The 12,974-nt window shown below is 45.8% G+C and overlaps 1 protein-coding gene across 3 annotated transcripts in view; it reads left to right on the top strand.

Annotated features, from left to right (window-relative positions):
* Nucleotides 1-5,025: 5,025 nt before the first annotated feature.
* The window catches only part of CAMK1G (calcium/calmodulin dependent protein kinase IG), a 40,102-nt gene continuing 32,153 nt past the window's right edge, over nt 5,026-12,974 (top strand). Inside the window, exon 1 of one of the 3 annotated variants that reach the window (XM_021927462.2) lies at nt 5,026-5,274. The gene's annotated coding sequence lies outside the window, so the exon portion shown is untranslated. Of the gene's footprint in view, nt 5,435-12,974 lie in introns of all 3 variants that reach the window. The other 2 variants (XM_003893162.4, XM_003893163.3) reach the window with 2 other exon arrangements.

The following is a 12,974-nucleotide window of genomic DNA, read 5'->3' as shown; positions in this document are numbered from 1 at the left end:
ATAAATTACCCAGTCTCCGGTACGTCTTTATTAGCAGCGTGAGAACAGACTAATACAAAGCCCATGTATTTATCATCCATTGTACTCCTCCTCCCTTACACAGTGTCAAATGGCAAATGGTGTCAAACTCAGGACACACCAGAAAACTCTCATTTTTAGAATTTATTTAGCCCTTCAATTTTCATGACTTTGTGGAAGTGTAGAGGTCATTGAAGCCCGGTTTCTACCCTCAGAGAGCTTATCACCTAAGGGGCAATGCTGACACGTATCATGCCAATTTTAACCCAAGCAGAGTAGGGCAGGTACCATTGCAGAGATGCTTTGGATCTTGCCATTGCAAGAGCTTGGGAGAAAAGAGAAAGAGAGACATCATTTGCCTGTGGACCGAGGGAAGGATGCTCAGGAGAGGAGACTTTTTAAAGATCCAGCTCAAATAAAAGAGCATTTCGCAGGCCGCAGGAAAAATGTCGTCCAAGACACAGCAGTGTAAAATGTCTATTCCTGGAAATACTAGCAGTCTGGTGTCTTATTTTTAACATAAATAAATACTAAAGCAGCGAGTCTTGCATTGATTCACGCCTGTGAGCCAGCCCATCTATGGTCCTATAATTTCCATTCCCTCCCTCCAGCCCCCATTCCCTGATCAGGAGCACATTCTATTCTCTGTTATCCAACCTCCAACTGGAGATATGTTTTGAAATAAGTGATATTTGCTCTTTGGTGGCCCCTCTTCTCCCTCATTATCTGTCCTAGCATGCCTTCAAGGCCTTGCACAATCTGCTCCTTTTCCTACCTCACCAGCTGCATTTGGGTTACTCTCCCACTACTCTACCTGCCCAGTCACAATGCGCTACTCTGTCTTTCCCCAGCAGGTATGGCTCCTTTCCACCCCAGGGCCTTTACACATGCCATTTTCTGGTTTGTTTTTCTGACTTCTCATGTAGCAAATTCTTTCTCCTGATTCATTTTCCCTTCCCTCTTCCACCCTGGCACATTGCCATGTCTTGTCATTTGGCTGTCCAGAAAGCTCAATCTGGAGATCTAATTAAATGTAAAAGACAATGCAGAAAGGAGGTGACGCAAGAATCTGCTCTTAAACAGAGGAAGGATTGCTCTGTCCTCATGAGCAAATCTCCCTTTTCTCCTCCTTATATGAAACCTTAAGAGGACCCCTTATTTTGTTTACTTGGAGGGGTAAGCGTGGTCCGATAGGAGGGATGGAGGTAATTATCAGGTTCCATATGGCCACTTTCCCCTTTGCCAATGTCACCTGTGACATTGCAAAGCTGTCTCATCATTTCCAGTATGGATATTGTGTAGGTATTCAAATCCATGTGTTTTCTTAATTCTACCACACCCACCACTGACGCCTCCCAAATCTGGTCCCACTTATCCTTAATATGCAGATTCTACTTTTTCTATAAAACCTTTCCTGATATCTCCATCCTGCAGAAATCTTTCCATGATCCTATCTCTGGGAACAACGTAAATTAATAGTACCTTATTTAGCTATTGAATGATCTCCAATTGTTATTCTGTAGCTTGTCTTGTCTCCTGTCCTGGGGACATAGTTGATGTTTAATACATATTTGGTCAAATTGCCAATTGAGAAAAACATAGAGATAAGGCCATTAAAAGAATATAAACTGGGCAAAACTGCAACCATGCATGTGCATGTGCGTGTCTTTGTGTAGTGCATGCTTGTACCTGTTCTGTAATGACAAAAGCTCTCTTCCACGTCCTTGGAGACATTACCAAATGCCCCCTCAGTTCTCTAGTCATCCGTTCTAATATTTGAGCAATGGGTGCTCTGCCTCCTCCCTACGCCTCCAATGATTGGCGTATGGCCTGGTCAGTGCTTGCAAGGAGAGCTGGCTTCTGACCTCATCGTTAAGAGGCAATGCTTTCTCCTCTGGCGCCAAACATCTGCTGAACCTATTTATATTTCCACAGCAGAGAATTCATTCCTGGCCCTGTGGCTTTTCAAGACCAGCAGGGTGCAGGTGAATTGGAGAGAATGGGAAGAAAGAGAACTCTGGTGGTCTGATGACAACATACAATTCCTTGCCCGATTCATCCTTTCATCAGAGTGACCTACAAGGTGCAGAGTTGACTGATGAATGTACTTGGACAGTAAAAATTGTATGAACATACGAACTAGGTCTGGTTTCAGATCCCCAATACTTAGTATACAGTCAGCACTTGATAAATATTTAAGGAATGAGTATATGTATGCGTGTGCTGGGAAAGTCTTCAGAGAAGCAGAATTCAGCTTCCTCTAGAGATGAACTTTGTCATGTGTGTCAATGCCCATGGGCATTACTTAGCTGTCTTAGGCTGTGATAAACTCCCCAGCTCCAGAGTGTGCAAACAGGAGGAGGACAGCAGCTTAGTCAGGGATGCTCTACCCAGAGAGTCTAGGCAATAAATGGGATGTTGTATCAATAACAATAATATGCTATTATTCCTACTTTCAATACCAATAATAGTTACCATTTATTAAGCACTTATATATCAATAGTTAGCAAATCATCTCTTACTTAATTATGATGACTATCAAAGGCCTTTCTACCCCTGAGGGTTGATAAATCTATCAGGTCCAATAAACATTTGCAGAGCCAGGCACAGGAGGAGGATGGAAGAAAGAAAAAAGAGGGGCAAGAAATACAGGCAGATTCACGGCCCTTAAATAACTCTCAATTCAAAAAAGGAGACAGGAAACAAACTAGAATTCAAGGCAGAAAAAGATTAAGAACTAGGAAGAGTTGTAGACAAAAGTTTTGGGAACAGTCCAAAGGGAGAGTGATCAGTTCTCAGTGGGGTGGGAAATCTTAGAAGGCTTCCTAGATGTGGAATTTTTGAATCTATAGCATTTTTATAGGCAGAGAATGAGGAAAGGGCATTTTCTTAACCAACAGATCAGGATAAATGAAGGTCAGGAGTTTTGGTGTGAGTGTTATCTTAGAAATAAGTGTTTCATATGGTGAGGCTGGAGTGTCACATGGGTAGAAAGAGAGATGCAGTGGAGAGAGAATAGCTCTGTGCCCAATCCTGGAATGCTTTCAATGATGGCCTGAAGTGTATGGATTTTATTCTGTAAACAATGAATGTTTTTGATGAGGAAGCAATATGTTTTATTGAGGTAATTCTAGAATGAAAGTTACATTGTATATTGTCTTAGTCTATTCAGGGTGCTGTAACAAAATACCATAAACTGGTGGCTTATAAACAGCAGAAACATATTTCTCACCATTCTGCAGGCTGCAAGTCCCAGCAAATACAATGCCTGATGAGGGCTCACTTCCTGATTCATAGAAGGCACCTTTTCTTTGTGTCCCCCTATAGTGGAAGGAGCAATGCAGCTCTTCGGAGTATCTTTTATAAGGGCACTGATTCCATTCACAAGGGCTCTACCCTCATGACGTAATCACTTCCCCCAAACCCCATGTTTTAATACCACCACACTAGTGATTAGGTGTCAGCATATAAATTTGGATGGGGACATAAATATTTAGACTATGACAGGTAAAGAATGATCACAGCTAAATTTTATTAAGTGCTCACCATGTATGAGCCACTGTTCTAAGCAGCAGCATTCTGTCTCGCTCCACCCTACTAGTGTGTGAAATAAGTTTAATAATTATGCCATTTTACAGATGGAAAAACTGAGGCACAGAGAGGTTAAGCTACTTTCCCAAAGCCACATATCTGTCATTGGAAGACCCAGGAATCCAACCTAGAAGTCTTCCCCAGAGCCACTTTTAAATATCCTACTGCACCACCTTATCCTATGCTATCACAATTCTACCTGGGTGGGAGGGTGAGGGCTTGAACTGAGATTGTAGAGGTGAGTATTTCCTTGCATTCACATAAAGAAATACCATAATAAAAGTGGTCACCTATAGAAGGCAATATCAGGGTCAAGGGACAGACAAGGAGTAGAAGGGGGTGACACATCTCAATGTACGCCTTTTAATATGGTCCTTTTCTTGCCCATATGAATGTGTTATTTGTTCAAAAAACAAGATGACACAAAAGAAAGGGTACAATTTAAAAGCTAATTTCAAGGAACAAATGAAAATGCATAAGAGCTGGATGGGTTTGGAAGACAAATGAAACAGGCAACACAAACAAAACAAACCCTGGAGTTTCTCACTTGAGTGTTTGGAAGATGGTAGCCCACTAGCCTAGCTGGGGAAAACAGGAGAGTGGGTTTGAGGGTGGCCATAACACATTCAGTCTTGTTCTTAGGTGACAGTGGACATCTGGATGTTGAGGTTGAGCATGGTAACCAAGGTGGGATGTTGACCGGGGAGGTTCTCATGAAGATGGGAATGGACCCCGTGAGTAGATGGTAACCTTAAGGAGAGAGTAGAGAAGGAGAAAACAAGAGAGCAGATGACAGAGGTTAAAGAAATCTGCACTAAAGGGACTGCCCCAGAGAAGCTAAGATGGAGACTGTGAAGCCTTGGTCAAGGGCCAGGATGGGGAGATGAATACAGGAAACAGAGGGAGCAGAGAGTTTCTGGAGGAGGGGAATGATTTCCTGGGGTCTCATGGGTTAGGACTGAGACAGGTTCGGGGATCAGAATGCTGAGCTTCCGGAGGAAAGGAGACATATCAAAGATATTGAGTGCGACTGTCCAACTGAAGGGCCCCTTGTGGGACGTCTAAGGCCCTTTCTCCCAGTTCTGTAAGAGATAACAAGCAAGATGGACACTGAGATGTCTTCAGTCCCTACATGTCAGCCAGTGTAGATGTTCTGTTTTTCAGGGAGAGGTTTTTAGGCAACATACGCCAGCACCTGAGTGGTTAAAAGAGAAACTGAGGCAGACAATCCTAGAAAGCTTATCTGATTTTTTCTGTCATCACCCATTCAGGATAATGGGAACCTATAATTCGATATGTTTGCTTTTCATTCTTCCTTTCTATCTTTTCATCACACACATCAATGCAAACACAATTGCACACACACACACACACACACACACACACACACACCAGGCAAAAATGCACAAGCATTTTTCTGGATAAGACTCATTATTGCTCGGTGGGAGGGAGGGAGAGCAGAGCCGAGGAAAGGAAAGAGAGATGCAAGCCACCCTAGCTACTTTTACTCCCCTTTAAGGCTGCATGGTTACGGTCCTGGGAAAGAAAACTCCTGCATTCCTCCCCTTTAATTGGGTTTATTGTTAAAGCACTGGAGCAGCTAATCCTCACAGACCTGTAGGAGCTGGAGTGGGAGCCCAAGCAGGATTCTTGCCGAGTCCGTGGGTAAGATGACCCTGCTTCTTTTCTTGGCTTTAGGGGGTCTCCTTGCTTAGTGGGAAGCGTGCAGCACCTAGCGAGTGGATTTGAAGAGCCACTTTGTAAGCAACTTGGGCATTTATTTCAGCCCCAGTTCCAGGCTTCCCTGACTCTTTTGGCATCAAGGGTAAGTTATAGATGTCTTGGAAAATAAGTCTGAATGGGGGTCCGGGTGGAGCCATCTGTCCATCATTCCTGGGCTGGCTTGCATGGAAACCTTTTGCACTTCTGGGCAGGGAAAAGGGAGAAAAATATCTTTATGTGCCCCTCCTGCAATGTCTGCATTCTAGGGACAAGCCTCCAGGCTCTATGCCTGGAGGGACCCCATCCATCTGCTGGGGTGTCAGGACCTCCAGCTCTCTTGCACCCCTCCCTCCTATTCAACCTTCATCTCTTAACCTCTCTGACCCCATCCATCAAATAAGGTATGCCCTCTCTGCCTACCTCTTTGGGTTATTGGGAGGATTAGCAGAACCAATGACAAAACGATTCGTAAACAGCCTGTGGCTCTGCAAACCTAAGGAAGAAGAATCAGCCTCAGTCCCTCCTGGAGAGGTCTGTGGACAGGCTTCAGGCTCCCTATCCCCGGCCGCGTTAAGATGCAGAACACAGTCGAGCTATCGCTGTCAGTCACAAGACAGCTCCTTCACCTTCCCCAGGGGCGTGTCTACCTCCCTTCTGTTTTTAAACTTCCCTAGTTTACCTCTCAGGTGAAGATCTTGAAAGGAGGTCTGGATTCACCAACACCATCACCCCCATCCACACCGTGGCCCCTTCTCTCCACGTAACTTTGACGTACAAACATTAACCCTGAGGCTCCTGGAGGTGGCTGCCAGGCCTCACGCTGGTCTGGCTGCAGTGCTTGGCTGGCCAGCCTCTTGCTCTGGAGTGAGATAAATTGATCATGAGGAAAATCTCTGAGAAGGGTCAAGAGAGTCAAGCAGATTCCGCCTTAGGTAAGAAGATGATCTTTTCCAGATCATAAGCTGAAGACAGAACAAGGCCCCTGTCATTCCTGCTGACCCAAGCTTAACCAGAACCAAAGATGAGACCCACCTCTGAAACAGGCTGTAACACAGAGTGCTTAGTAATACCTGGTATGCGGACCACATTTTACAGTTTAGAATGTGTTTATAATTAATCTTCTTTAGGATGATCCCATCAGATGATGTGGCATGTATTATTTCCCCCTTAATATAGATGAGACCACTGAGGCTCAGAGGTTAAAGGGGTTGTAAAGCTGGTGATGGTGGTGGCATTTGAACCCAGATCTATTGATAAATTCAGTGACCTTTCCATGATGCTGCAGATTGCTCTGGTGTGTGTGTGTGCGTGTGTGTGTGGCTGCTTATTAAGAGTCCTCTTCAGAAAGTACTCTTTGGGAAAGAAGCTTGAGGTTAGAGTGAGAAATGGTTTGAGCTGGAGCCATGAGAGGCTTGGGGCAAGAGATATGCTGCCCCCAGCCTCTGTGCTGAGAAATCTGAGTGCTTTAAGGATTCAGTCCTTTCCAGATTGTCCGAGCCATGTGTTCCCAGGGGAATCAGTCAGACGTTAGGATTGCATTACAGCATCATGAGGATGAAGGTGGAGATGAGTGACATCCCAGCAACCGCCACCAGGAAAGAGGCAACAGGTTATGTGGTACAGCGACGAGAAGACTAGCGTTGGAATCCAGTTCAGTTCTATCATTCACTATCAGTTTGATGCGGGGGATTTTTCTGAACATTTCTACTTATCAGTACCTGAGACGTAAAATGCGGTTACCTTGAAAGGGGGACATGAGTCATTAAACAAGATAATGCATGCAAAGTGCCTAGCGCGGTGCCCCACCCAGGTGCGTGGTCCAGGGCAGCGAATACTATAAAGCCTAGGAGAGATTCTACCTGGAAGTGAAAAAGCATCCCCCTCTAAGAGGAGAGCACCTCCCTCCCTCCCTCTCCCCCATACACACGCACACAGGGCCAGAAATAAATTGCCACACGAATGCGCGCGAGTGACGGCGCCTAGCCACAGCCTGCCAGCGCCAGCGAGTGAATGAGCTGCAGCATGAATGAGGGGAGCGGCTGAGTCTGCAAACAGGCTGCGTGCCTGGCGCTACAACTGCAGGCGCGCCGCCACGGTCAATGGCGAGGGGGTTGGGGCTGAGTGGGAGCGGCTGCCAGCAAGAAAGCAAGCTGAAGCAGGCAGGGGACTGCACGGACTATCCATGATTGTGGAGGAAAGGCTGGTAACTCAGAGCTTCCTGACACAGCCCTTCGTCCTGAATTCAGCCTGTCCTTTCTTTTGCACTCCATTGCTGGTGGGGGAAATATCCTTCCTCTCCCCTTCTGGAAGCCGCAGTGGAGTGCCTGGCTGTGCCGGTTAATAGTAATGAGCGTTCAGCCTGTACAAAAGAGGCACCTCTTGCATGGGATTAGGCTTGAAGGCGGTGTGTGACACACAGTCAGTGTTAACCTTGAAAACTCCTTAGAAAAGTGCCCCAATGGAGACCTGATATCGCCCATGAAAAAATCCCAACAAAAGTATTATTTCCTCTCTTGTTGCAACAGTTCCCTGCTTTCTTGGTTGGGTACCAGATGAAGTAGTTGGCTTGCATTCAGGGCTATGATGTATGAAAAATCATATATCTTTAAACACTTTAGAATCACAGTGAGATGAGATGCTCACACTGTGAAAGGCACGTGGGAGCTGGAACCAGCTGAAGGAACAGCAGATCCCTGTCTCCTGTCCTGTGCTCACCCCTGTTTAAGTCCTTATTGGTTTCCCTTTCTTTCTCCAGTGCTTAGTGTTTAATTCATGTGCCTATAATGTGGACCCACTGCATGGCACTTTAGAGGTTGCAAACTGCTTTTGTGCCCATTGAAGCATTAGCCCTCCAAAGAAATGCTGAGAAATAGAGCAGGGATCATTATTCACACTCAGCAGATGAGGAAACTGAGGCCCAATATGCTTAGCAGCACACTAAGAATAAGCAACATACCCTGCTCTTTACAATGGCCCCTGTGTGTTGACCCCTCAGCTACCACATGAAGCCCTAGAGAATGGTCTTCACATCCTCTGTAAGAAGCACATAGTAAACCATAAGCAACACATAAATTATGGCTTGTCACTGCAGTCAGCGTGATTTTGTTAAACTTAGATGTAGGTTTGCGCCTTAAATAAACTGCAGGCAACAATGGAAAAACCTTCTCCCTGGGTCATTTTGTGAACAGAAATTGGCATGCAGAGTTGATCTTTGAAATGCAGAATGACAGTGGCAGAAGGGCTGGGAAATGGAGTGGGTGGTCCTTGGAGTTTCTCTCCAGTCAGAAGACTCCTGAAGCCTTTAGGCTCCAGAACCTGGGCTTTGGCAAGCTGATGAGCCACTTGGGTTGCCACCCATGAACTAGAAATGAGTTCTGACACAGGCCCAGCCGTTCACCTATGACACCACAAGGAGGGTAAAACTGTGACTGATGGCAGAGGGCTGCTAGAAATTTCATCTATCCTTTCAAAATATGAAGAATTACAAAGCATTAGAGATGGCCTAGTCTACATTTTCCAAAGGATGCTCTGAGAAACCCTAGATCCCCTGCACACTAATATGAGTGTTACAGAAGGAAAGAATTTCACTGTCTACTAAATTTGGGAAATGCCGGATTAAACAGCATTAAGCATGTGTCTTTAATGGTCCTCAGAGCCTTTAATAAGCTAATGTGGATTATGAATCTCCAAGAAGGGGGCCAGAGGAGGTAGCAAATCAACCCTGCTCACGGAGAGTCGCCCAGGACTAACATAATGAAAAGCAAACTTCAGGGAACTTTAATCTAGTCCAATCTCATCTGTTCACCAAAGAGGAGGATGGAAACTCAGAGATGTATAGTGATCTGCTTGGGGCTGCACAGCTACTGGATATCAAACCAAGACTGGAACAAGCCTCGGTTCTTTCCAGTATTCTTTTAACCCAGTGGATGATATAAAGTTCAATATGGGCCAGAGTGTAGAAAATTGTGGGACCCAGCAAGAAAATTTCCCAACTTTTGCCTTTTACCCTTTTGTCACAAAGTACTGACAGATTTCCATGATTCTGTGTGCCCCAGCCTGGAGGCAGAAAGCACATTCTTATTGAAGATGATCCAACTGATAACCTCCCTCCCAAGGCCCATAGGCTCTTCTGAGTCATGGTCCCAAAGAATGGAAAATCCTGGAAGCAGAGACTATAAAGCAGTCTTAGGGTAGACTGATTCCTCTAAAGTCAGTGAAAGAGCCAGGCATGATCCAGAAGGCCTAAGCCTGCTCACTATGCCCCAGAGTGATTCAAGCCTCCTTGCTCAGAAGCCCCTAGTGACAGCACTAGCAAAAGGAGGGTGGCTCTTTCCATGGGTAGAATTGAGAACCATTATCTGTGGGCTTAAGATTGCAGAGGTGCTACTCAAAGATGCTCTCCTTCCCTGTCCCCATCTACTCTGGTTAGTCCATGCCCAGTTTAGGAACACTATGATTGTTCCTACACTGTACCTATTGTAATGGTTTGGAGTGGATTGGATTGGAATGGAGTGGAGTAGGGTGGATTGGATTGGATTGGATGGAAAGCCTTTGAATTCTAACGTGATGCTCCTAAGACTCTGGATCACCTAATTAGGAGTGTAACACTTTTAAGCTATTAGCCCAGCTGATTAATTTAATAAGCACCTCAGGGCAGGTCCCTAAATGGCTGCAACTCAAATAGGAAACTTTGGATAGTGAGGCCATGTGGAGAGTGGGGCAGAAGTGAGAGTCCAGAGAAAGAATCTGGCCAGTGTGGGGTCATGAGGTGACCTGGCAGTTTTAGGGTACATGACCACAGTGAGGAGGCCACTGCAAACAAACCTCATCTGCCTGAGAGTTCTGTCTGGGGCTAGTGATGCTCCCTTTACTAAATGAAGCTGGAAAAGGAGGAAGGACAGAGAAGCTCCATGGAAGGAGCACCTGCCTGCTGGGCTCATGGCCCAAGCATCTCTCACCAGCATCTCATAAACAGGCATCACACAGCCTGCCACTAGGAGCATGGAAAGGGCTGCACTCAGAGGCAGCGTCCACCCCAAGGCTGTACTGCCTGCCCTTTAGGAAGAACTTTCCCCTCTGTAACCTCCTCCACAGCTGCAGAATTTTCCCCCAAGAGGCCAGGAAGATCATCCAAAAAATACAGTTGAGCACTAACCAGGAGGCAGATACTGCAGTAGCGCCAAGGGAGGCAGCGAGACAGCCAAGGTCTTTGTGTGGAGTTACTTTCTACAGAGGAGATCAACCTCTGACAAATAAACAGGGTGCTTTGAGATTGTCATATGTATTACAGAAGAAAGGACTGGCTCACCTAAGACAGAGTAACTCTGGGTGTGGGTAGACAGACTCTAGGTAGAATGGTCAGAAAGAGCCTTGTCTAGTGTCCCAGGGAAGTTCTTCTGACCAAGAACTGGACACAGGTCCCATCCCAGGCACTACTGTCCCTGAAATGATGATGACAACAAAGAAGCCAAGCAGATTTGGCCTTCTATGGCCATTCCACCCTCTCCTGCTGCTGTGCCATGGGCAGAACCTCACAGTGAGGACTACACAGAGGAAGGCCCTGCTGCAGTCCCTTCTCGGGGCTCAGGTCTTCTTGCTATAGGCTCCTCTCTAAAGCAATATAAAGAATACATCCACCCACCTTCCATACTTATCTTAAGTCTAACTCCTCCACAGTGCGCTCCCCAATCAACCCACCCCCAAGCTTTTCTTTCTCATTCACTCATTTAGCAACCATGGGCTGGACCTTTAGCGAGTGCCAGGAACAGTAGTAGGTTCTAGGATTTCAAAGATGAGTAACACGTGGTCCCAGTCCTTTAAGCAGACTGGTCTGCATTCTTAGCTCCTTATTTGTATATCTGCATTTGGTCTTCATAACCTGATTGTAAGCACTTTTAAGGCCAGACTCCTATCATAGAAATGTCTATTTATAGCCCAAAGGGTATACAGGAAGTACTTAATAAATGCATGTTGCGTGAAGGAGTATTACCTCCACAACTCAAAGATAGTTCCATGAATAAAGTCATTTCCTTTGCTAGGAGCCATTTTTGCAGAATATTCTTGAGAATCTTGCTGTGCTGAGGTGCAAGGCGCCTGAACCAGCCACGAAGCCAACATTCTCCAAGTCTCCTGAGCTATCGACGTGAAATCAGCCCTAAATCTCAGAGAAATCTGTGGCGGCTGCTCCTGAGCTTTGAAACCCAATGGAAATTGTTGCCAGAAATAGAGTGAGAGGCGGGGAGTACTTTGGAAACAAATGAGAGCAATACTGGAGCTTCAAGCTCCTTAGAATTTGTTTTCTTTTCCTCTGAAAAGGCCTAGATTACAGAAGTCAAGAGAGGAGGGGGAGGACTTCAGCAGAAAGAAGCAGGATGCAGCCATGGAAGAAACGTGGGCACCCCTTTCAAAGCCCGCTGTTTAGACCTCCACCACACAAGGCATGGGGGTCTTGAGGCGATCGCTCTGGTTACAGAGGGGCGGGAAGGAAAAGTCAAAGCTATGGGGGTTTCAGATCTGGGCCTTTGAGTTTTCCACATTGCACTGAAGATGGAACTAAATGGTTAGGATTCAGTGTATGGGAGGAGGAGTGGGCGGGAAAGATGTTTTCTTATAGCCTAGCTTCGGCTAAGAATACTATGTTTTTAAAGCTATTTAAGAGAGAAGAGAAAGAAGGAACAGTGAGTACAGATCTGCTAATGAGGTGGTACAGCCTCCTGGAGAACAGGCCGTCATTCCATGGGAGCTCCGGAAGGGGGAGTGATGGACGCCTGGCTCTTGGTCCCAGAGCTGGAAGGCAGCTCTTGATTGGCTGGAAAAGCAACATCCACAGCCCTGTTGTTCTGTGGAGAGGGGAGAGAGAGAGGGTGGGGGAGGCACACAGGCAGTTGATTTTGCTTTGTTAAATGTTCAAACCTTTGCCCTTATTCCCTACTTTCAAGACTTCCCAGCAGCAGTGTATCTACACAGCGAGAAGTATTTGTGATGCCCCCTGGAGACTGGGTCAGCTAAATGAGATTCTTTAAACCTGATAAGATTAACATGCAATAATGGACAATCTCAAATTTAAAGTACCCCATTTTTCTTTTTGCAGCCTGGTAAAGCGAGTGAGAGTTCATGCATTCTAGATGCCAAGCACCCTGATAAGTGGAAGCTGCTAGATTTGGGGTTCAGGATCTACAGAAAGGCATCTGGCTAAAGACATTCCCCAACTCTTATATTCCATCTTCCTCAAAGAGATCTCCACCAGTCAGGGTCCATTTGTCTCCACCTTGTGTACTGTGCCCTCAAAGTCAAGTGTCAGCCCACCACTGCCAGTGAGACCTCCTCTGGCCAGTGCCTGCATCCTGAACTGCTGTGGTCCCTTTGGGCTGCCACCCTGCCAAGAGGAACAGATCATCTAATGGGCCAGAAGACCCAAACACAAGCTACCAGATGTATATACAACTAGGTCAATCATGAAGGAGTTTCTCACATGCATTTTTTAATAATAAATAGCCACCAATTATTATATAGCCAGGTTGCAAGTTGACACACTATTAAAATGTACACCAAAAAATGCAGCTTCCTTATTTCTTATAAATCTTTCTCATGAACTCCCACGCCACCAGGGAACAAAAAGGGAAATGGGGAACTTTAAATTTCAA

The sequence above is a fragment of the Papio anubis genome, chromosome 1 (assembly GCF_008728515.1).
Source record: "Papio anubis isolate 15944 chromosome 1, Panubis1.0, whole genome shotgun sequence".
In the NCBI taxonomy this organism is placed as follows: Eukaryota; Metazoa; Chordata; class Mammalia; order Primates; family Cercopithecidae; genus Papio; species Papio anubis.
Note: the sequence above shows the minus strand (reverse complement) of the source record. Positions and strands in the feature narration are given on the sequence as shown.